Source organism: Canis lupus, chromosome X (assembly GCF_011100685.1).
Source record: "Canis lupus familiaris isolate Mischka breed German Shepherd chromosome X, alternate assembly UU_Cfam_GSD_1.0, whole genome shotgun sequence".
Lineage (NCBI taxonomy): Eukaryota > Metazoa > Chordata > Mammalia > Carnivora > Canidae > Canis > Canis lupus.
In genome coordinates this window covers 65,690,563-65,716,714 of record NC_049260.1, presented here as the reverse complement: position 1 = coordinate 65,716,714, position 26,152 = coordinate 65,690,563, and the positions used below count along the sequence as shown (strand labels likewise).

Here is a 26,152-nt window from a genome sequence, read left to right as displayed (position 1 = left end):
TTTGTTTCCCTTGCCTCAGGGAGGTTGTTACAGCCAACGTCAAAGAGGTTACTGCCTATGTTATTCTCTTGGATTTTAATGGTTTCCTGTCTCATATTAGGGTCTTTAATCCATTTTGAATATATTCTTGTGTATGGTGTAAAAAAGTGGAAAATAGCATGGAAGTTCCTCAAAACATAAAAAATAGAACCATCCTACCATCCATTAATTGCACTACTAAGTGTTTACCCAAAGAATACAAAAATACTAATTTATAGGGATATATGTGCCCCAGTGTTTATAGCAGTGTTATCTACAATAGCCAAATTATGGAAACAGCCCAAATGTCCATCAACTGATGAAAGGATAAAGATGTAGTATATATGCACGATGGAATATTACTTATCCATAAAAAGGAATGAACTCTTGCCTGTTTTAACAACATGGGTGAAACTAGAGAGTAGTATTATACTAAGTTAATAAGTCACTTAGATAAATAACAAATACCATATGATTTCACTTATATGTGGAATTTAAGAAACAAAACCAATGAGTAAAGGAAAAAAAGAGTGGCAAACCAAAAAACAGACCCTTAACTACAGAGAACAAACTGATGGTTATCAGAGGGGAAGTGCGTGGGTGGATGGGTTATATAAGTGATGGGATTTAAGTAACACACCTTTGATGAGCATTGGGTATTTCTAAGTGTTGAATCACTAAGTTGTCCACCTGAAACTAATTACACTGCATATTAACAAACTGGAATTTAAATAAAACTTAAAGAAAACAACAAATGTTGTCAGGATATGAAGCAACAAGAGCTCTCAGCATTGCTGGTTAGAATGCAAAATGACACAGCCACTTTGGAAGACAGTTTGGCCGTTTCTCACAAAATTAAACATATTTTACCATAAGATCCAGATCACATTCCTTGGTATTTACTCAAAGGAGTTTAGAACATGTCCACACAAAACCTGCACCCAAATGTTTATAGCAGCTTTATTCCCAATTGCTAAAACTTGGAAGCATCCAATATATCCTTTAGGAGATGAATGGATAAATAAACTGTGGGACATCCAAACAATGAATTATTATTCAGCAGTAAAAAGAAATGAGCTATAAAACCATGAGAAGGCAGGGAACAATTTTAGAAGCATATAACTAAGTGAAAGAAGCCAATTTGAAAAGCTACATACTGTATAATTCCAACTACATGACATTTGGAAAAGGCAAATCTATGGAGACAGTAAAAAGCTAAGTGATTATCAGTTGTTAGGTTGTGTAGGGGCCAAGGGCAAGCCACCTAAAAATGCCACTTTGACATATTGATTATCTTAAACAAAAGTTACTTAAGAAATAGGCAGTGCAAGGACACAAAGATTCTCCTATTTCCCCAACACAGGAAATAAATCTTTCATATGAAAAGTACCCTCCCAGGGACGCCTGGGTGCCTCAGTGGTTGAATATCTGCCTTCCGCTCAGGGCGTGATCCAGGAGTCCTGGGATCAAGTCCCACATCAGACTCTGCAGAGGCCTGTTTCTCCATCTGCCTGTCTATGCCTCTCTCTGTGTGTCTCTCCTGAATAAATAAATAAAATCTTTAAAAAAAGAAAAGTACCCTCCCTGTACTAAGAAGTAGAAACAGTCTTATCGTCAGAGATAGGATTTTTTTTTAGAAATAGGAAATTTAAAACTGAGAAAGATATAGTAACAAGCATTCATAGTTTTTAACTAATCTAGTATCACAGCCCACATACTCAGAATTCCTTGCTAATTAAAGCTCCCAAATATCTGTTTTCTTTATCCTGTCAATTCCTCACAAGTTTATTGTCTTTTTGTCTGAAGAGTCTAAAAACTGCCTGCCTTGGTCATTTCTTTAGTTTTCAATTTCAATATCAGGTCTCCTTGCACATGTAACAAAACTTTCTGTTTTGTTTTTGTTTTACTCCTGTTAACCTGTCTCATGTAAATTTAATTCTTAGTTCAGAGGGAAGACCTGGAAGGGTAGAAGAAGAAGTTTTCCTTTCCTTCAGGTGAAAGGAGGAATGAATAAACAGCATAGAGAATTTGGGGGGCAATAAAACTATTTCATATGATACTACAATGGTAGGTACATGTCATACATATGACAAAACTCCTAGTATGTACAATACCAAGAATGAACCCTAATGTAAATTATTGGCTTTGGGTGTTAATTGTGTGTCAATTGTAGGTTGATCAATTGTAACAAAGGCATCACCATGGATTGGAATGTTGATTGTAGGGGAACAGGGAATATATGAAAACTCTTTTTTCGCTCTACTTTGCTATGAACCTAAAACTGCCCTAAAATACAAAATATACTTTTTAAAAAACAACTCAGACCTCTAGTTTCTATTATGATTGAGGAGGAAGATTGGGTTCCACAAATAAGTAGAATTCTTTTAAATAGAGATTCACTATTCACTTTATATACTGGATATTCAGATATTCTCAGTCCTCTTACCCATAGGCCATTACTAAAAATAAAGATCACCTTGTTTTGTCAGCTCAAGTTTGTTGGAGGCATGGTGGAGATTGAAAAAAATCACAGAAGCTTTATAATGCTATGCTTTTTTGGTGAAGAACTGCAATCTTTGAGAAAGCTAAGAACATCTGCTTTGGAAGAAAACTATAAAAAAGATACTTAGGAATTTCTGTAAATATAGTCACTTTCCATCAACCATTCAAAACAAAAGCAAAAGGTCTATAAGCAGACAAAAAGAAATTGATGGAAACAAGAAGAACACTTATACAAATTATTTCAAACTGTGGTGGATGCTAATACTGTCAAAATATTGCAGATATATGTCTAAAAAGTTGGTGCTTAACTACCTGCTAACTCTGACAATCAACAGGGAAAATTACTATTCTTCATGGCAAGAATGTGTTCCTAGTCTTTATATCTCCATGCTTTTTTTTTCTTTATGTATACTATACAACTATGACTTCTCACTTAGGATAAACTGCTTAGGTGCTTTAAATCTGAGCAATATATTTTTATGTGTGGGGAAAGATTGAAGACAAAAGGGGAGAAAGATATGCTCATCACACATTAATGATTTATTACCTAGTTAAGAAGTTCTTTGGTCTGGAATACTGGTGTATAAACCATCTGACTGTCATGATATACAAAATAGAATATATATATGTATATACATATAATATATATATGTATTTACATATGTACATATATATTTTCCGAAGGAGAAGTCTATAGTTTTCATCAAATTTTCAAAGGATTAGGACTTGTGACACTTAAATGTTTAAGAAATCGTCTATGCAACGCAATAGGTTGCTGGCATCTATAACAGACTGTTAAGCAAAACAATTACATCAGTATATCCAGTAATAGCATCTGAAGCTCTGAAAGCTAAAGCATCTCCCCAAGTGCCCAACTTACTATTTGAATGTAAATAACCTACTATGGTAAATTTGGTACAGGCAATCTATAAATAGTAGTTGTAATCATCCCAACCTGGTCTTAATTATCAGGACCAAATCTCCATCCCCAGAACGTGAATAAGGATAGAGACCGGGAAGGGTGGCATCGTTCTTTCTTTCTTTCTTTTTTTTTGCCAGAAGTGTCTATAACTATCCTATTACTCAATATTAGCCTTGACATGAGATAAAGACAGCACAGCCAGTAATCTGTAAAATATAATTTAGGAAGCATTTGAAAGATTCTTATTCACAAATAAAACTTTCTCTTTTGTTAATGCATCATATTTCATAACTGGTGATTTGTACCCAACCTTTTCCAAAATCTATCTATCTGTCTATGTATTTTTATTATTTCAAGGAATAGGCTATAACAGTTACTTGGTCTCTTTCCTGACTTTTTGATACCTACTATTCTTAATTATTTGTAATTTAAAAAAGTCCTTCTGCTCATTCACAAGTCTCTTCCAGAATGATTTCAGTATTGCATAGTCACTATAGCAGAATGATTTCCCTCTCAAATATCTTCTCCCATTCAGTAGGTTTCCTTTTAGTTGTGTTGATTGTTTCCTTCACTGTACACAAGATTTTATTTTGATGTAGTCCCAATACTTTGTTTTTGCTTTTATTTATCTTGCCTCAGGAGATATATCTATAAAATGTTGCTAACAGACACACTGGAGGATGCTCAACATCACTCATCACAAGGGAAATACAAATCAAAATTACAATGAGATATCAGTCAGAAAGGCTAAAATCAACAACACAAGAAACAGCAAGTGTCGGCAAGGATGTAGAGAAAAAGGAGCCCTCTTGCCCTGTTCGTGGGAATGCAAACTACTGCAGCCACTCTGGAAAACAGTATGGAGGTTACTCAAAATGTTAAAAATAGAACTACCCGAAGATCAAGTAATTGCATTACTGGATATTTACTCAAAAAATATAAAAACATCAATTCAAAGGGATATATGCACCCAGATGTTTATAGCAGCATTATCAATAATAACCAAATTGTGAAAACAGCCCAAATGTTCCTAGACTGATGAATGGATAAAAAAGTGAGATATATATTATTCAGCCATAAAAAAGAATGGAATCTTGCCATTTGCAACAACACAGATGGAGCTAGAGAGTATAATGCTAAGTAAAATAAGTCAGCTAGAGAAAGACAAATACCAGATGACTTCACTCACATATGGAATTTAATAAACAAAAGAGCAAAAGAAAAAGAAAAGAGAGAGAGAGAGGCAAACCAAGAAAGAGACCCTTAACTATAGAGAACAAATTGATGGTTACCAGAGGGGAGGTGGGTGGGGCGATGCATTAAATAGGTGATGGGGATTAAGGAAGGCATTTGTCATGATGAGCAACAGGTGATGTTTGGAATTGTTGGATCGCTATATTGTACACCTGAAACTAATATAACACTGTTAACTATATTGGAATTTTAATACATGGATACATACATACTAAGAAGTGTGATTATACCTCAATAAAATAAATTTTATTTTATTTTTTTAATTTTTAAAAAGATTTTATTTATTTATTCATGAGACACAGAGACACAGGCAGAGGGAGAAGCAGGCTCCTCACGGGGAGCCCGATGCAGGACTCGATCCGTGGACCGGGATCACATCTGAGCCAAAGGCAGATGCTCAACTGCTGAGTCACCCAGGCGTCCCAATAAAAATAAATTTAAAAAATAAATAAATAAATAAATAAATAAAAAATTCCATGTCAGTCACATGGAATATTACCCAGGCATCCAAAAGAATGAAATCCTACCATTTGCAACAATGTTGATGGAGCTAAGGTGTATTATGCTAAGTGATTCTACAATTAAATCCACACCAAATGGAGTTTCTATGGGAATCTTTGTTAATTCTGAGGACAACCTGAGAGTTTTGGAAAGCACAACATCTGAACTAGACTAGAAATGCAACTTGAGGTCATGATCCATCTACATGGCTCAAACAAATAAACACATATAAAATGAAAGACTAAATAATGATTTTACTAAACACTGGCAGTCTCAATACCAGTTTATTCCTCTAAAGTCTATTTTAAGTCTCAAACTGCACCCAAACTTCAATAGATAATGCTAAATGAGTAATACTCCTAAAGTAACCTGTTTACACATGGTAATATCTTGTATATGCTATAATAACAGTTCCTTGAAAATCCTCTGGCATTCTCAGGTTTTGTTTTTGTTTTTTTGCATTTTCAGTTTTAATGGTGCTATCTATCCTGTTCTAGGTTTTCCCTCTAAATTAACTGTGTTAAAAGATCTTCAGTAAGTCAAATTATTATAACTATCTTTGGTTTTCTGTTCATATAATGGAAACCATTTACCTTTTTCTTTTTTTTAAGATTTTTTATTTATTCATTTGAGAGAGAGAGAGCACAAGCAGGGGGAAACACAGAGTGAGAGGGAGAAGAAGCAGACTCTCCACTGAGCTGGGAGCCTGATGTGGGGCTTGATCCCAGGACCTGGAGATCATGACCTGAGCTGAAGGCAGATGCTTAACCATCTGAGCCACCCAGGTGCCCCAACCATTTACCTTTTTAATAATGTAACTTACCACTAATCAACAACGGAATCCAAGCTGGATACCAATAAAGTATTGAGGTCTGGTGCCTATAATTTATAGCCTCTTTGTTTGAAATTACTTTCTTTTACAATTACTGTTATAAGAATATGCCAATATCACCAAACAAAAGTTAACTAAGAATGGCAACCTGAAAGTTTCTGGGCATTAGGCCGATTTTATAGGAAAAATTGAGAATGAAATACTAACATTATTTGGTCAATAATAACAAAAATATTTGCTAAGCACCTAGTCTTTGCAAGGTATTGTGCTGAGCGTTGTCAGAGATACAAAGATAAGTAGAATATTACATTTTGTTTTCAAACTATTTGCAATTTAATAGGAAAAAGATAAATACACACAAATACAATGGACAAGTACAAAGTGCTTTGGAATGTAAAGAAATATTACGGAAGCACACGGGGAAGAAGACATTTCTTCTTGCATTGGTATCTTATCAGTAGTTTGCAAATGCAAGGTCTAAACCTTATTTTTTTAAGATTTTATTATTTATTAGACACACACACACACACACAGAGAGAGAGAGAGAGAGAGAAGAGAAAGAGAGAGAGGCACACACACACACACACACACACAGAGAGAGAGAGAGAGAGAAGAGAAAGAGAGAGAGGCTCCATGCAGGGAGCCTGACATGGGACTCGATAACGGGTCTGCAGGATCACGCCCCGGGCTGAAGGCGGCGCTAAACCGCCAAGCCACCGGGGATGCCCAAGGTCTCAACTTTAAAAGGAATTATTCAGAAAATAAATAGCAATGTAGCTGAGAAAACTTGGAATTTCTTTCCAAAAGCGGGAACCAATATTTTATTCCCTAAATTAGTGATGAGGGTGATGTTAAAATGTTTGTTTTCTGATGTTAAAAATTATAAAAGTTAGGATTAAAGTGTGAACCAAGAAAACTTGGGGTTTATTCTTCATTTGAAATTCCTCTGCATTAAAATAATTTTATTGACATAATTGAAATTATTTTTATAATAAACACATTGTGCTAGATAACTGTATGAACTTGATTTATTGGGAGGGAAATCTTACTGAATGGAATTTTATGGATGAGGAACTAAAATTTCAAAAAGATACTATAATTCTGTAATGATAATATATTATTTTCATCTTTGTAATACCTAATCCACTATGCTTAACACAACAGAATATATTAAACCAGTTTTACATAAGGAAAACTCTGCAATAGAGCAAAGTGTCATAGTAATTAATCATCACTAGAATAGTTTCTGTAACTAAAAAATGGTAAGCCCTGCCAATCTGTCTTAAACATCTCCTTGGTATGATGCTAATAAAGACAGCAGATAATAAAGATCTTTGGATCCTTCCTCTCTCTTAAATCACTGGGCATATTATTTTTAGTACATATTCATGTAAACACCAAGTGATCGAGGCAGGAATAGCACTTGCTCAAAGGTAAACTATATACCAAAGATAATAAATTATAATTAATAATAAAATTATTTAACTTAATTACATTTAACTCATCCTTTCATTGCATAAATTCCTTTACACAATCCATTCTCTTCAGTCAGCAATGGCTTCTTCCAATGTAAATCATATCTGTTAGCGCATTTTACTGTTTATTTAATGTCATTATTTTAGAGTATTTGATTGCTTCCAATATTTGCATATTATGTCGATTAAGAACAAAATCACACATTAATATGTTAATTTAAAATAATATATTAATTCTAATATTCATACAAAAACATTAATCAAAACAAGGAAATTATTCTTGGAATGTGTTTATTAAAACACAATGTTATGACCTTAAAGTTACAAATTTCAGGTTTAAATCTTTAATATTGAAGCATCCTCTGTAAAAGACTGCAAAATAATGTTTTTATGCACTAATATTCTGTGAATTCTGGTCAGCTGAGCCTGTAAGAGATGAAATGTGATGTGCAGAGCTAAGAGATTTCAAAACATCTTACCTTCTATCCACACATGAACTTCAATAGGAGAGGATGTCACAGTAGGATGTTGTGGAAGAAGATGAAATGATTGTGCCATGTCTCAGAATGGATGGGGAAAATCCTCTGGCATTTAATGTTTAAGGCTTATATTATCCAATAAGCTAAGAATGGAATAACAAAACTTAATCAGGTTCAGGTATCATCTATTCATACAGACTATATTATATTAACATATGCTGTCAGGTGTGGGAGTTTGAGATAAAGAGCCCACCATTAATTAGTTAACTAGTATGTATTATACATGTCTTTAGTAAAACACAAAAACTCAAATATAAATCTTAATGAAGTACTGATATGGTACAATGTGGATGAACACTGAAAACATTATGCTAGGCAAAAGAAGCCAGACATATAAGGTTGCATACTGTCTGATTCCATTTAGTTGAAAATTCATCATAGGTAAATCCATAGACATAGAAAGATTAGTCATTGCCAGGAGCTGGAGGCAGATAGGAAGAGTGACCGTTTAATGGGTACAGGGCTCCCTTTTGGGTTAATGAAAATGTTTTGGAACAAATAAAAGTGATGGTTGTACAACATAGTGAATATATTAAATACCTCTCAATTGCAGACTTTAAAATGGTTAATTTTGTTATGTAAGTTTTACCTCAGTAAGATAAAATTTAAAAGGCAAATATATCTGTATATATCTGACACAACTTCTGTCCAAAAATAATTGTGAATCTATTAAGAAGGATCAAAAGCACATGAACAGCATTGTTAATTAGCTTGAGACAAGTACTCTACAGAAAAAGTGCTAAGGAGTTTATGCTTAACTGCAAGGAAAAGAGACAGCTTCATGCAGAAGGTGCCATCTGAGTCAAGCCAAAGACTAGACAAAAAAGAACCTTGAGAGAAAAACGATAATGATATCTTCCCTACCGACATCAGGAATGTCTTGTGAGATCAATGAAAAGAAAAAAAAATGGGAAGGAGAACCCTTTTTAAAAATATAAAACAGGGGCACCTGGGTGGTGCAATCAACTAAGCATCAGATTCTTGGTTTCAGCTCAGGTCATGATCTCAGTGTCCTGGGATAGAGCCCAGTGCAGGGCTCCATGCTCAGTAGGGAGTCTACTTGAGATTCTGCCTCTCTCTATACCCCTCCCCCCAGCTCTCTCTCTCTCCTCTATCTCTCTCTCTAAAACAAATAAATCTTTTTTTTAAGTAAAACATTCATTATGGAAATGTGAATCATTATTAGTTCTGGTAGTTTTAAAACTCCAATTTGTTGCAGCTTGCAGTTTTCCTATCTGTATTACTCAGCTCTTGAAACCAAGATACAAAGGACACAGTAATGACAATTTAAAAAGTAGTGTTGTCTAATTGTGATAATACTGTCAGAATCAACTGTTTATCCCTTCCATTTACCATCTTTTTTTAATGATTTTATTATTTATTCATGAGAGACACACAGAGAGAGGCAGAGACATAGACAGAGAGAGAAGCAGGCTCCATGCAGGAAGCCTGAAGTGGAATTCGATCTCGGGACTCCAGGATCACACCCTGAACCAAAGGCAGGTGCTCAACCGCTGAGCCACACAGGCGTCCCTGTTTACCATCTTTAAACCAAATTTTATGACCTTGTATCTAGAAATGCTTTACAAATGTAAATCATTGATGTTCACGTTAAACTAATAGTCTATAATTATAGCTAAATCCATGCCTGAAAAAAAACTTAAACACGGGTAGCACTTTCCCAGTATAAATATGTATGACGAAATCAGATGAGTGGTGCTGCCATATTTTATTTCTTCACTCAGCCAATGAACTCAGGCTCTGCATTTCAGAGCCACTTGTTGAACTACTACAGCATATTTGTGTTTATCTTGCCCTGCAAGAAAACTGGGTTTGAATCTGAGTATCTTTTAAACAGCAGAAATGACAAGGGAGTGCTTTCTAGAGCAGCACTGTCCAACAGAACTTTCTGCAATATTGGAATATTATACATCTGCACTATTTAATATAGTAGCTACTGACCACATACAGCTATTAAGCATGAAAAATGTGGCTAGTGAGACTTGAGAACACAATTCCTAATTTCATTTAATTTTAATTGATTGAATGTGATTCACATTTGAATGTGATCACAATTCACATGTGATTACCATACTGCACAACACAATTCTAAAACCTCTAATCAAGCAGAGGGTTACATACATGGTAGACAATCTTAGACTGAAAATGAGGGCTGCTAGGGGAATAGGAAGAGCTGAAAGAATCTTAATGCTTACTATCAGGTTATCTGTAGGCTTAAAATGCACAAGGGAAAGGAGGGGAAATGAGTGGGAAAAATTAGAGAGGGTGACAAAACATGAGAGACTCCTAACTCTGGGAAATGAACAAAGGGTAGTGGAAGGGGAGGTGTGTTGGGGGGATGGGGTAACTGGGTGACAGGCACTGAGGAGGGCACTTGATAGAATGAGCACTGAGTGTTATACTATATGTTGGCAAATCGAACTTCAATAAAATTTAAAAATAAAAAAATAAAAAATAAATGCACAATGAGGGCAGCCCAGGTGGCTCAGTGGTTTAGTGCCGCCTTCAGCCCAGGGCCTGATTCTGGAGACCAGGGATCCAGTCCCACGTCAGGTTCGCTGCGTGAAGTCTGCTTCTCCCTCTGCCTGTGTCTCTGCCTCTCTCTCCTCTCTGTATATTCTCATGAATAAATAAATAAAATCTTTTAAAAAAATGCACAATGAAAGTGACAATGGGTTTACCAATACCAGCAAGTCCCTGGTCCTTCTCTGATTTCCCCTTCACCTGAGGTATGAAGGTAGAAGAGACTGTACAGAGTGGGGGCAGCAAAGGAAAGGAGATTTGGGTAGCCTCCAGTGGTGAAATGAATCTCCAATAGGTTTCAGTCACTCTGAAAAAATAAAAATATATAAGGTAAGACAAATATATAGTGAAGTGGGATCCCTGGGTGGCGCAGCGGTTTGGCGCCTGCCTTTGGCCCAGGCCCTGGAGACCTGGGATCGAATCCCATGTCGGGCTCCCGATACATGGAGCCTGCTTCTCCCTCTGCCTGTGTCTCTTTCTCTCTCTATCATAAATAAATAAAAATGTAAAAAAAAATATAGTGAAGTTCTCACATTCAGCAGAGAATGTTAAAATAAATAGATATAAATCTCATTTCACTCAAGCACATTCAACAATAATGTGCTTACTATGTGCCAGGCACAGGAGATTTCATTGATTTAAAGATGTGATTGTGTTTTATATAATTGTGCAACATCACTTAAAGTCCTCTGATTTCAAGGAAAGGGGTATGCAGTGGTTTCCCAAGTCTTTTCTTTTTTCTATGAACATTTACATACTTATTGAATGTATCTAAATGACGTTTTCTTCCTTTCAGCGTTTCTTTGTTCTTTCCAGTTTCTGTTGTTTTCTTCCTTTAATCTCAGTTCAGAAGAACTTTGCTCATTTTCTCCTCCTAATAGACAAATATAGCTATTTATTCATATAGCTATTTATGCAAAATATTCACCAAGGTGTTCCACTCAGCTTTAATAGAGTCCCCTCCCCCCATAAATTAGAAAGGAGGAAAATAAAACTGCCAAAACAAACACCAAGAAAAAAATAAAAATTAATGATATATGATATTGAAAAATCTCCCTCCTCGAGATTTCAGTGTCTATTATGAATATTCACTAGATTTTTAAAAAATTAAATTACATTCCTTTATGTTGAAAGGCTTGGGTCAGTTCTATCTCCTATGTAGGGTGATAAACTAGACGTTAAATAGTCCCTAATTGTTAGCATTTTAATTAAGCCTAATGTATTACACACACACAACCACAGAAGTCCTATTATCCATATCCTAGACAATAAAGTGTTAGGATTTAAAACAAACAAATTCTAAATTAAGTCATCGGCCTTTCCGAGCATGGTGGATTTCTTTTTCCATAAGAGAATAATATAAAATAATGCTGAGATGAATTACTATATTATTACTATAAGGAGAGAATCACTGACTCAGGTGATTTAAAAAACAGAGATGATAACTAACCAAAACGTTGGAATTCGACGGTTGGAATTAACTGCCATAGAAATGGCACAGAGATTGATGAGGCCTGTCAACAGTTAAAACTCTGTGGGAATTTTCCCTCATGTTTGAACTGAAGTCAGCCTCTTCTGAACTCTCGCACCTACCCCCTATTTTTGTCCTAGCTCTGACCCAGGCTGTTCCTGTGAAGGAGTCTCTGAAGACTTTTACCTCAGGGAGCATCATCCAGTCTACCACTGAATCCCAATGAGTTGTCAGTTGGCCAGTCTAACGGTCCCGCACACCCTTTTCCCCTTATTTTTCATAGAATAGTTTCCCAGCGCTGTTCTCACCCAAATGTCTGAAACTAGTCTATCAGGACCTCCATTCGCAATGTGGGGCTTGGAGGTGAGATTCAAGGCCAAGGTGGGCTTATTAACTGAGTCTGGAGGATCCAGAGGCCACGTGGTAACCCTCACACTCTCCCTGCCCCTCTGCCCAGGCAGTCCTTTTAGGCCTCTTCCTATCCAGAAGTACCCGCATTCATGTCAGACAGCGACGCCATTTAGGGCTTTCAAAGGGATGCTCCTCAGAAAAGTAACCACCTTCCTCTACAGCCCCATGCGAAGGCTACAGTAAGCAGTCTTTCTACTTGCCTCTTTCCCTACCCTGTCCGGCCTGACGCCACAGGGACAGGATCCCCTCAGCTACCAATCCGGCGGTTGAGTCTGGTTAGGATAGCTCCCAGCTGCCCCGCGCTGCGCACGCAGGTCACCGCTAGTTCCAGCACCCGCGCGTTTCCGTGGGTTGATGGTGACGTAGCTCTTGCTCTACACCACACAGGGGAGGGGGCCGGTTGGTGGGGAGCTGGTCTTCGCTCTTACCGCCCATAATGGCTGTTGAAAGTTTGTTTTTCTTGTGATACTGCCCAAATGCCTGAGGTCGTGCTGTAAAGATTCTCATGAGAAGATTAAACACACACACACACACACACACACACACACACACACACAATCCGAGTGAATATGAATTCAAGGAAAGAAGAAAACTATCCTAGAGGCAACAAGTGGTCACAGATTTCTCAATAAGAGAGACATTTGGTGGAATGCTGAGCTGAAGTGAAGACAAGCCCCTCTCTGGTGTTCATGAGAAATCCATTTTTTTTAAGATTTTATATTTTTAAGTAATCCTTTCACGCAACTACAAACCTGAGATCGAGTGGCATGCTCTATTGACTGAGCCAGCCAGACTCCCTTTTTTTTAATTTATGATAGTTACATAGAGAGAGAGAGGGAGGCAGAGACACAGGCAGAGGGAGAAGCAGGCTCCATGCACCGGGAGCCCGATGTGGGACTCGATCCCGGGTCTCCGGGATCACGCCCTGGGCCAAAGGCAGGCGCCAAACCGCTGCGCCACCCAGGGATCCCCCCTTTTCTTTTCTTAATGTGACTTTATAGACCATAAAACTGAGGCTCAGATTTGGGGGTAGGGAAAGGCTAGAATTAGGGTCTCTAGCAGTCTTACACAACGAGATTACTTCAAGTACCTCCCATTTTGATGTTCTATGGATTTAGATAATGCCAGTTTAAAAGTGGACTTGCAGTAGTACTCAGTGTTCAAAACGAAATTTAAAATAGCTTGTTTTATTTGAACACAAATTATCATCAGAACACGGCATCCCTTAATTTTGTGAGTTTGTGAACCCCATTTTAAACAAAGCTGAAATTATTCTCTCATGCTATTGCAGTATTCCTCAATATCACACCTGAATATTAGTTTTCCTGCATTGTTTTTGAAACTCTGAAGACAGATATGGTACCATAATACGTGAATGCATTATGTTTAAAGTCCTTTACCAAAGCAAATGTCTAAAAGCAGTAATAAACTAAATCAAAATTCCTATTAATAGTCCTATTCACTGGGAAACATTTCCTTAGGCATTCCAAATCACCAAAGGAGGCAATCTCGCCCACAAAGTAGAATAATCAGATGCTAAATGTAGCTGGAATGACCCGAAAAATAATTTTATCTAGCCCCCTCATTTACAGATGAGGAAAACTGAGTCCCAGACAGAAGATACATGCTTTAAGTTACACAACAATTTAGTTCCAGAACTAGAAAAAGATCCCAGGTATCTGAACTTTAGTATTCCTTCCACCAAAGCCATACATACCAAAATTCAATGGCATCTCAAGCAAATGGAGAAAGTGTTGGGAAGAAATCACACAGAAGATTTCTGTCTCCCAGGATGTAGACACAAGAAGGGGTGAGAAAAACAAAATGAAAGAACCAAAGAACGTCCAAACACTCTAATGATGAGAGGTACAAGCAAGGGATGGTCAGTGGGAAGAGGTAGAAGCAATATTGGAAAACAGTGAGTTTTTTACAAGCGTGAACATCCAATTAATTACTTCTGGCCACATGAAATTATTAGAATCACTTAGAAAACAGAGTAAAAAATTTTGGCTTGAGTAAAAAATTTTGGCTTACATCCACTTTTACAAAGACAGATGTTTGCCATTTTATTTTTTTGAATTTATTTATTTATTCATAAGAGACAGAGAGAGAGAGGCACAGACACAGGCAGAGGGAGAAGCAGGCTCCACGCAGGGAGCCTGATGTGGGACTCAGTCCTGGGTCTCCAGGATCACACCCTGGGCTGAAGGCAGGCGCCAAACCGCTGAGCCACCCAGGCTGCCCTGTTTGCCATTTTAATCAGCTGTCTCAAAGTAGCTTTTCCTCTTAACTACTGAATCTTAAACATAACCTAATCATATACTATACAGGTTTAAGTAATTAGGATTTTGATTTCAGTTATAATTAACATAACTTCTGGATTCCTGCAGTCAAAAGCTATTTTTTTGGTAGTCAAATGTGTCATTCAAAAGACTTCGTGTTACAGAAGCTAGATTAGGGTTGGCATGTTCAACTTGTAGGATTTTACTTTCTGTCATTGAACTAATAGACTATATCTCTGGAGTTGAAGCATAACTATTTTATTTTATTTTATTCCCCAGGGTTTCAACTTTGTACAAGTTAATCTAATAAACTAATCTGTGCTAATTTATTAATAATTGCTGCCAAACTTCATTGGAAGATATTTGTAATTTAGCAGTAGTTTTGTGTGCTGAATGGCAATCAGGGAAAGCTGGCAAGATTTAATTACTCCTCAATTCCTTTTCTGTTTGTTCCTTAAAACTATACATATGCATACATATATATAATGCATACACATCAATGTAATATGTTAATATATCAAAATGTTCAGAATGGCTAAAATTAACAACACAAGAAACAATAGTTGAGAATGTGGAGAAAGGGGAACCCTCATATCCAATTGATGGCAGGTGTGTCCTGGTGCAGTCACTGCAGAAAACAGTATGGAATTTCCTCAAAAAGTAAAAACTAGGGGATCCCTGGGTGGCTCAGTGGTTTAACGCCTGCCTTTGGCCCAGGGCCTGATCCTGGAGTCCTGGGATCGAGTCCCACGTCGGGCTCCTGGCATGGAACCTGCTTCTCCCTCTGCCTGTGTCTCTGCCTCTCTCTCTCTCTCTCTCTCTCTCTCTCTCTCTCTATGTCTATCATGAATAAATAAATCTTTAAAAAAAAAGTAAAAACTAGAACTACCCTAGGATCCAGCAATTGCACTATTAGGTATTTACTCAAAGAATATAAAAATACAATAATTCACAGGGTTACATGTACCCTAATGTTTATAGCAGCATTATCTACAATAGCCAAATTATGGAAATAGCCCAAGTGTCCATTAACTGATGAATAAAGAAGTGGGGTGTGTGTGCATGTGTGTGTGTGTGTGTGTGTGTGTGTAATGGAATATTATTCAGACATAAAAGGAATGAAATCTTGCCAACTGCAATGACATGGATGGAGCTACAGAGTATTAAGCTGAGTGAAATAAGTCAAGTCAGAGAAAGGCAAATACCATATGATTTCACTCATGGGTGGAGTTTAAGAAACAAAACAAATGAACAAAGGGGGAAAAAAGAGATACAGACAAACCAAGAAACAGGCTCTTATTTATAGAGAACTAACTAATAGTTACCAGAAGGTAAGTGGGGAGGGAGATGGGTTAAATACATGATGAGGATTAAGGAGTGCCATTGCCATCATGAGAACCCAGTGTTCTATGTAAGTGTGGAATCACTAAATTGTACATTTGAACCTAATATTGCACTGTATTTTAACTAACTGGAATTTAAATTAAAAACTTTTTAAGAAGTTCATGCATTAACAAATGCATATAAATATAAGTATTTAAAATATATATAATAAAAATGAATAATGAAAAATACAGGAGTAGAGCTTATGAATATTATGTCACATATTTCAAAGGGCTTTTTGCATGTATTTTCTCATTTCCTTCAACTGGTAGTATACTATTTTCCAGAAAACAAGACTAAATTCTTATGAGTTTATAGTGAATGCTGCAGTCCGTTAACAGAGATAGTTAAATTCATGAGTTGATAATAAGTATTGATTAAAATGTAATAAAAGTCAATAATTCATTTTGATGATTATTACAACTACATCGTATTTGGTGAGTTTCATATTACTACTAGGGAGTATTTGCAAAGAATCTCTGGCACAATTTCCATAATAATAACCATACCAAATATTAGTATAGAAGGCACAGCTTCCCAAGCATTTCAGAGACATTATGGATTTGCAATTTTCAATGTATTATCTCATAAACAGAATATTTTGCTTTGTTTGTCTCTTCTACTTCATATACAAAATATTCCCAAATAATAAGACAGGGGTAAAGTGCTATTAGTGAATTTCCCTATTTTATTAATATATAAATGAAATAAATCCAATTTAACTGAGTAATCACACTTGGTTCATATTTCCCATTCCCTTTTTTGTAGGGCTCAAGTATCTCAGATAAGATAGACCTCTGATTGTGTTAAGCCAGAAAGATTCCATTAAAAAATAAATACGTCAGGTATAGTTTTGTTTCCCAAACATTTAACCCTGAAATTTATCATTTACAATATAATTCAGTTCTCCAGATAACAAACTCACAAATATCCTTCTGAGACTCTAAATAGAAAACATTAATTGTCCTTTAACCCTTAAAATATCTATTCTTCATCTTTATAGTATTAGCTAATATAAGCTAGCAACAAAAGTACTCCATTTCTTTATTTACTATTTTCTTCACTCAACCCCCCATACAACTCAGGCACAGCTGATATATTTATAAGAATGACTTATCTATGCATAAGCAGCAGGTTATCACGTTCAGGATGGAATTTGAACAAAGACTCTAAAAAGCAAGAGTTAACCACCAGTCTATACTCTGGGAACTGTCTCCAATTCCAACCTCTAAGCTACAGCCTTCATCCATCTACTGATCTTGTTATCCTTGACATCATTTACTGTTCTATAGTAATACTCAATCACATGGCAAGTGGATGGGAAGGGATCTGTAACAAATACCTTACAAATCATCTCCTGCATTTGTGTGATACCATGTGAGCTGCAAACATTTTTACATATATTAGCTTATTTGAGCTCCACAGAAAATTTTTGAAAATTACTGAGTGGAGAGACTGTTATATACATCAGAAGATGAGAAAACTGAAGCTCTTAGATTTAAATAACTTACCAAGTACAGCACTACTACCTAAGTAGAAGGGCTGATTCTTGAACCTAGATTATCAAATTTATGTCTAAGTGTTCTCTCTACTACCCCTCAAATGGGGATATCAGTGATTTTTTAATGACATTTTGCACCTCTTTTTGCAGTAATTTCAATTTTACCTTCAGAAATTAATGTATAATTAATTGCATATCACAAGCACAATATTTGGTTGTCTATCTGGACAATACACTATTGTGACTCCAACCCTAACTATCCAAAAATTCCTTCTCTGTCCCCCATATATGTGCAAATTATGGAATTCTCTCTATATATGTAGGTATATATGTATGTGAATCTTCAGAACTTTCCATAATTAGAGAATTATTAACAAAAACCTGGCTAAGTGGTATTTGAGTGTAGTAGCTCAGGTATATCAAGGAAGCCAAAGGAGGAAAAAGATTCAAAGTAATTGTGTTTATTCTTCAAATAGGAAAAGGCATTGGATATATTGATTAGATGTCACTGATGAACTTGGAGCAGTAGAAGTGGAATTCAAATTGTAATTACTAGCAATAAAAATAGTAATAGCCACAATTATTGGGCACATACTCCATTCTAGGAACTGCATTGTCATTTATTTAATTTTAAACACAGAAAATATAACATATATACAAAAGAGGGCACTTGTCACTAGTGTACAAGTCAGTGAATTTTCCAGAACTGAACATGCCTATATAATTGTACTAAGATCAAAAAAGCAGAACAAGCTTTGCGCAGTGGCAGTATCGTAGCCAATGAGGTTTATCCGAGGCGCGATTATTGCTAATTGAAAAAAGCAGAACATTACCCACCCTAAGTACTTTTTAAAATACAGTATTTCATTCTTACAACAATTCAATGAAGTAATTATTCTTGTTCCCATTTTTTTTATATGAGAAAACTGGTTCAGAGATGTTCACATGTCCAAGATTTCCTGTTTGTAAATAATAGAGAGCAGTTTGGAATATTTCCTTCTACCTGAAAAGTTCATGCCACACATGCTTTCAAAAAGTTTAACAGTGATATGAAGACTAGATATAGAACTAAAATTTGAGTAACCAGGCAGCCCCAGTGGCTCAGTGGTTTAGTGCCGCCTTCCGCCCAGGGTGTGATCCTGGAGACCCAGGATGAGTCCCACATAGGGCTCCCTGCATGGAGCCTGCTTCTCCCTCTGCCTATGTCTCTGCCTCTCTCTGTGTGTCTCTCGTGAATGAATGAATAAAATATTTAAAATAAATAAATAAATAAATAAATAAATAAATAAATAAGATTTGAGTAACCAATAGAGCTGAGGGAAAATTTGAAATATGATCCCTGAGGATAGTTGCAGACTAAGGGGAAGGAGCTAGTGGAGAAGAAATGATCCAAGATAAAAGAAAGAAAGAAGCTAATTTGTTAAAGAAATGAAAGATAAATGATTAACCAAGAAAAACAGGAATATGTTTTTTTATAATAGAAGGAAAGGAGGATGTACATATGGGGAAATACTGAGATGGAGTAGAGATTGTAGAGGCAGGAGAGTTCATATGTATTGAGAATAAGAAGCACACAGGTAAGGTGAAGTTTTAAGTATTGTTTTAGGTAAAACCCATGCTTTAATTAAAATAAGATGGCAGAAGAAATAAAATAATCAGCCAACATTTATTGAACAGTTAAAATATTACAAGCACTCTTCCAAGTGATTTACATAGTTTGGCTCATCTAAGCCAGTAAACAACACTGTAATATAGGAACTAATGGTCTCCACATTTTATAGATCATGAAACTGAGGTTAAGTATCCAGCTTGAGTTTGCATAAAAAAAGCTAATGAGTGGTAGATTCAGAATTTGAACTGAAGCAATCTGATTCGTTTCCTTGCACATAGATACAGAAGCGTTTGTTCACAAGAAAATGAGAGTGTCAAACACACAATAGATGAACTACCAGAAAGGTGAATGGAGGGCACCTCGGTGGCTCAGACCAGTTAAACATCTGCTTTTGATTCAGGTTATAATCCCCAGGTCCTCGAACCCCATGTTGGTCTCCCAGCTCAGCAGGGAGTTTGCTTCTCCCTCTCCCTCTGCTTTTCTCCCTTGTGCTCTCTGTCTCTCTCTCTCAAATGAATAAATAAAAAAAAATCTTTTTTAAAAAAGAAAGATGGATGGGTAAGGCAGGAGGAGAGACATGAATGAGTAGAATTTAATTCAATGGGATTAAAAACATGGAAGAGAGCAGGGAGAGCTAATCATGTGCTGGGTGGAAATTCTGATATATTGGAAAAACTGGCTTTGGTGTTAGCCACAGAGCCCTGAATTGAAATCTCAGTATGGCACTTAGCATATGTGTTCTAGTAAGCATAGAGAATGTGTAAGTTATCCCAGTGAGAACTACCCTGAAGATGATCTCTGTGCTAATTTCTAGAGTTCATTATTATGTGGCTAAGTGTAGAATCTTTCATGTTTTGAAATTAATAGCATTAATCTGAGGTACATCTACCAATTCCTCCTTTTACTACCTTAACACCCTTGGTTTTTAAATCCTTCACCAGAATTTAGAGCACATATGCAGGTAGTGAGAATCACTGTATATAGTGTCAAATGAAGGACATGTAAAACACACATCATCCCTCAAATTCCCTAGAAGCTAATAGCCTGTCACAGTGGGCAACGTTTTCAATCCCTCCTATGGCTTAATACCCAAATGTAAAGATCCAGAGATTGACAGATTGAATATCATTGCTAATTAACAATTAACTGGTGGTTTATCAATTTCATTGCCAAGAGATTGAGGCAGAGGACATTAAAGTTTTAGTATGATAAGTAATAAGAGGGAAAAGATACAGAACTTCAGATGCTACATGAACAGAAAGGTGGGAAATTGGGATTAAGACAGATTTGTCCTATTTCTCAGTTCGGCCAAAGAGCCAGTCTTTGACATCCATCAAACATCGGCCAAAGAGCCAGTCTTTGACATCCATCAAACCTCAGCACAGTTCCTTCAAAAGAAAAGCTTGGTTTGCTCTAGCTTCTTTCCTGAGTAAATCTGTTCTAATATCAGGTAAATCAAACAGATTTTCTCTTCAAAGAATGCACCCTAAAATATTAAAGGAAGAGATGCTAAGGTCAAAATAGCTAAGCTCTCAGTTTCTGTTTTTCCTTTTAGAAATCCAAGGTTTATTCCTGCTTTATTGCTTAATTGCCTTTGACAAGTATTTTAATATTTCTGAGCCTCAATTGCTTCATCTGCAAAACTGAGCTAAGACTACTTCAAAGTGCTTTGAAGATCAAATTATTGCTACTTTGAAAATCAAATTACATAATTTATGAGAAAGTGTTTTATATAGTAAATGTAAGGTGAATCATTTCATAGGAATGTAGTAACACAAATAAAAGATTTTTTAAAAAACTGGCTGCCCATTCTTGTAGAACAACATTAGAAAAGAGAAAAATGAAATCTTTGTCTTTCATATCATAAAACAAGCAATATAGAATGACCTCTAATGTTTGTGTGTTTTGTTTTGTTTTGTTTTTTGTCTTTTTACAAAGAAGCAACTGAACAGGGATATTTAGAAAGGAGTGATCAACCCTGAATTGTCCTTCTCATGTACCAAGCCCTAATGAGCCTCATTAGGGAAAAGAGATAAACACAGATAAAAGTAGATTGCTTATCATAGTCTAGGTTTTATACTGACCACCTGGTCTATGGTTTTATAATAATTCAACACTTTGCAGTAGCTGTACTTGGCAGAAAAATACTGGCTTTCCTCGAGGGCCTGACAATTTAATTGGCTACAGAGCTACAATTGGGTTGCCTCAAATTTACAATGCCATTTGAATTTTCTATTGAGAAAAAGGATGTAATAGAGGAAGGCACAGAAAGGCTAGAAATGAGCAATGTGGCTAAGAACTCACATAACCTGTTTAATCATGACAATGCTATTGGTACAACATCCTCATAAGTATCACACCTTAGTTCATGCCAGGGGTACAACTCACATGAAAGATAGGACTCTGACATACATATGTTTTCAAGCATCCTAGGCCTATTTTGGACTAGAATGATAAATATTTCATGTTTTTTTTTTTTTTTATTTGGACGCTAAGAAGAGGATAGTGAAAACCTAAAGAAAAGTACCTGTGTCTGAAATTGTGCTGTTAGTCTTCTTTCTCTGTCTCTAAGTTAAAGGTATTCAATTACCCCTGTGCCTCCTTTTGCTACTGAGTCGAATCTATATTTTTGGCCTCAGCAGTTAGATATACTGCCTCGTGCCCCTTTTTAGAATTCTAAAATTTTATTATTTGCTATGGATGATCAAAGAGATAGGGTTTTAAGAGAAGAGAACTGCAAGCTATTGAGCAACGAACATTAAAGGATACCATATTCTTATATTTATTATTTTGCCCACAATTTAAATCACTGTTTAAAAATGTTATGAAAACTGAAGAGTTCACTATGTTGTAATAATACAAAGTAACTAATTTAATGAAAAGAAAACAAAAGTTGAAAGAGAGTAACAACAGGCCTGTATGATTGAAATGTTAATAAGATCCACTAACCAACATCTCTGCTCCCTCTTGGCCTCTTTCTCATTTATGAGCCACTTTGAAATCAGGGAATTACATTTTAAGGAAAGCCATTTACCCAAAATTAATCTGAATGGGAATCAATGTAATCCTCTTAGACAGTTTGCCAACTGAATTAATTAATTTTATTTTAATTTCTGTCTCTGGATCACCTCATAGGAATACAGGGATCAAGGAATAATACCAATGAAAAATAAGTCATATTTATAAGAGAAGTGTTTATATATGAAGTCATTTCGGAACATGCCTTTCTTCCCAGCTGCTCTACAAATAATCTCTGGGATTAATCAGTACCAACTGGAATAATAGCTTTACATGAAATTATTACCTGAAGAGGCACAGTTAAAGAACAATCCAGTTTATTTTCTAAACTCAAACCTTATAACCATATTTGAGTAAATATGTTAATGCTATCAATTTCAGAATAAATTTGTTTTGATTTCTAACCACAATGCGCAGTTGTCTTTCATTAAAAGTATTTTATGCCACGAAACAGCATTGCTAATCTACCCTAGGACTAGGAATCATAAAGGTTTGTTGAGATAGTATTTTATGAGTCAGTAATTGTTTTCCTGTATTCTATCTCCATTTTCAAACTAAGCTCTGGATAGGGAGGCAATTTAAAAAACACATGGCTGTATTTAAGAAATTTTGAGTTCAAACTCCATGCCTAACATGTAAGATTCTGAGTAACCTTATGTAAGTCACTTACCCTCTCGGTGCCAGTCTGTTTCATCTGTAAAATAAGAAGTTTGGATTAGGTTGTTCCTTATGTGTAATATTCTATAATTTTAGCCTCATTTTAAGGCTTAATGAGGTCAACAAAGAAGCTATTTTAAATGATTATTTACCTTAGCGTCCACCACAACCAACAAATGAAACTCGTTATACTTTTCTGTTTTTATATGCCAACAAATTGGACAACTTAGATGAAATGGATAAATTCCTAGAAACAAATAATCTAAAACTGAATCAGGAAAAATGGAAAATTCAAACAGAACAATTACTAGCAACAAAACAGAATCAGTAGTCAAAGAACTCCCAACAAAAAAGTCCAGGACCAGGGACACCTGGGTGGCTCAGCAGTTTAGCACCTGCCTTTGGCCCACGGCATGATCCTGGAGTCCTGGGATCAAGTCCCACATCAGGCTCCCTGCATGGAGTCTGCTTCTTCCTCTGCTTGTGTCTCTGCCTCTCTCTCTGTGTCTCTCATGAATAAATAAATAAAACCTTTAAAAGAAAAAAGTCCAGGGCCAGATGGCTTCACAGGTGAATTCTATCAAACGTTTAAAGAAGAGTTAATACCTGTTCTTTTCAAACTATTCTAAAAAACAGAAGGGGAAGGAAAGCTTCCAAATTCATTCTACAGAGCCAGCATTACCCCAATACTGAAACCAAATAAAGACACTAGGAAAATAAAAACTTTAGGCAGATATATCTAATGAACATAGATGCAAAAATCCTCAACAAAATATTGGTAAACTGAATCCAATGATAAAATAAAAAATAATTTACCATGATCAAGTGGATTTATTCCAGAGATCACAAGTTAATCAACATGATGTATCACATTAACAAGAGAAAGGATAAAAACCATATGATCATTTCAATAGATCCAGAAAAGGTATTTGACAAAGTACATCCAATTATAATTAAAAAATCCTCAATAAAGTAGGTTTATATGGAACATATTTCAACATAATAAACATCATTTATGAAAAACCCACAGCTAACATCATCCTTAATAAGGAAAAACTGAGACCTTTTTCCCCTAAGGTTAGGAACAAGGCAAGGATGCTCATCCTCACCAGTTTCATTCAACATAGCATTGGAAGTCCTTGCCACAGTAATTAGGCAAGAAAAAGAGATAAAAAGCATCCAATTTGGTAAGAAGTTAAACTTATACTATTTGCAGATGATAAGATACTATATATAAAAAAACTTAGACTCCACCAAATATCTACTAGAACTGATAAATTAATTCAACAAAGTTGCAGGATACAAAATTAATATAAGAAATCTGTTTCAAATAAAGTTATAGAATAAGTATGTTACCTACATACCTAGAGAATCCCCTTCTAGCACTTTTCTTTCCCTTGTTCCTTGATTCTTATTGGCATGACACTATGACAAAGAAGAGACCATAAGTCTATCACTACTAAGCTATCTCTGAGAGTGCCTCTGCTTATAGGTCAGTGTCTATCCAGGAGGCTGTGAATTTCTCTGTCCTCAATAAGGCCCTTCTATTGTCAGCACTGACCTTCGCCATTGCTATATTATTCACTAAAATAATAATAACAGCAATAACAGCAATAGTAGTAGTTTTGAAAGTGTCAGCGTTTGGGTACTTACTATTTGCCAAGCACTGGCTTAAACATTTGCATGGTTTATCTCATTTAACTCTCACAAAGTCTACAAGATAAGTATGAATGTTTTCCCCTTTCTTAAAGATGGGGAAACTGAGACTTAGAGAAATTATTTGCAAAAAGCAATATTTGGCAAAGCCAGTTTTCAAACTGAGAAAGTCCAGGCCTAGAGTCATCATCCTTAGCCATGGGGTCATATTTAATACTCATTGTTGTATCTAGCAATGTTTTAGGTAGGCACTAAGATGATAGGCTCATGAATATATTTGAAAGACGCTATAGCCCCTATGATTAAAGAGTATGGAATGTGCAAACACACAGCTATGGGTAATATTATGGAACGCACTAGCAAGTTCAAAATTTTCAGAGGAAAATGCTATGGTAGTAGATTTCTAGAGGAAAACACTTTATTAGAATCATGATATCACAAAGCAGTGAAAAAAATGAAGGATTATCCAATAAATTTTTATGCAACAATTATTTTAGCTAATTGGAAAAATAATAAAGGGGGATTATTACTCATATCTAATGTCAAAATTCAATCTAAATGGATCAAATAGTTCAGTAAAAATTATGTAATGAGAAAAATAAGGGTAAATATTTGTTGGATGTAAGATTGGTAAAGTCTTTTTAAGCAGAAGCTTTCCTGAAAAAGTCTGATGACAAAGGTTTGCTAAGTTTTTTTATATGACAAAATGCATAAACAACACTAAAAATCAAATGACAAACTGATAAAAAATATTTACAACAAATATAATAGATTAATATTTTATATAAAATGTTCTTATGTACAGAATAGAATGTATGTATAGAATAAAATATTCTAACACTTTAGAAAAATGTGCAGAGGCCTTGAAAAAATGAAAAAAAAGAAATACATAGGTCAATACATATACAAAGCAATTTAAACTCAGTAGCAACAAATATATTATTATGAAAACAGTGAAATTGTATTTATATCTCTTTCTTTTTTTAAGTGAACCCTATGCCATTGATGAAATAAATTGAAGATGACACAAAAAAATGGAAGATATTTCATGTTCTTAGATTGAAAGAATATTACCCAAATAAATCTACACATTTAATGTAATGGATTGGAAGAATAGATATTATTAAAATGTCTACATACCCAAAGCAATCTTTTTTTTAATAAATTTATTTTTTATTGGTGTTCAATTTGTCAACATACAGAATAACACCCAGTGCTCATCCCATCAAGTGCCCTTTCGGTGCCCGCCACCCAGTCACCCCCACCCCCCACCCACCTCTCCTTCTACCACCCCTAGTTCGTCTCCCAGAGTTAGGAGTCTTTCATGTTCTGTCTCCCTTTCTGATATTTCCCACTTATTTTTTTCTCCTTTCCCCTTTATTCCCTTTCACTATTTTTTATATTCCCCAAATGAAGACCATATAATGTTTGTCCTTCTCCGATTGACTTATTTCACTCAGCGTAATACACTCCGGTTCCATCCACGTCAAAGCAAATGGTTACCCAAAGCAATCTATACATTAAATGCATTCCCTATCAAAATACCCCCGGGATTTTTCACAGAACTAGGACAA

At 35.7% G+C, this 26,152-nt stretch overlaps 1 long non-coding RNA gene and 1 pseudogene across 1 annotated transcript; one reads left to right on the top strand and one right to left on the bottom strand.

Moving 5' to 3' along the window:
* Positions 1-7,941: 7,941 nt before the first annotated feature.
* Positions 7,942-11,463, bottom strand: LOC119878031. Its single transcript, XR_005385971.1, has 3 exons — positions 11,346-11,463; positions 10,789-10,894; positions 7,942-8,126 (listed from the first exon to the last, which is right to left on the bottom strand). It is a non-coding gene; the product is annotated as an uncharacterized LOC119878031 (long non-coding RNA).
* A 6,923-nt stretch (positions 11,464-18,386) lies between these two features.
* Positions 18,387-18,537, top strand: LOC119868684 (annotated as a pseudogene).
* The last annotated feature ends 7,615 nt before the right edge of the window (positions 18,538-26,152 follow it).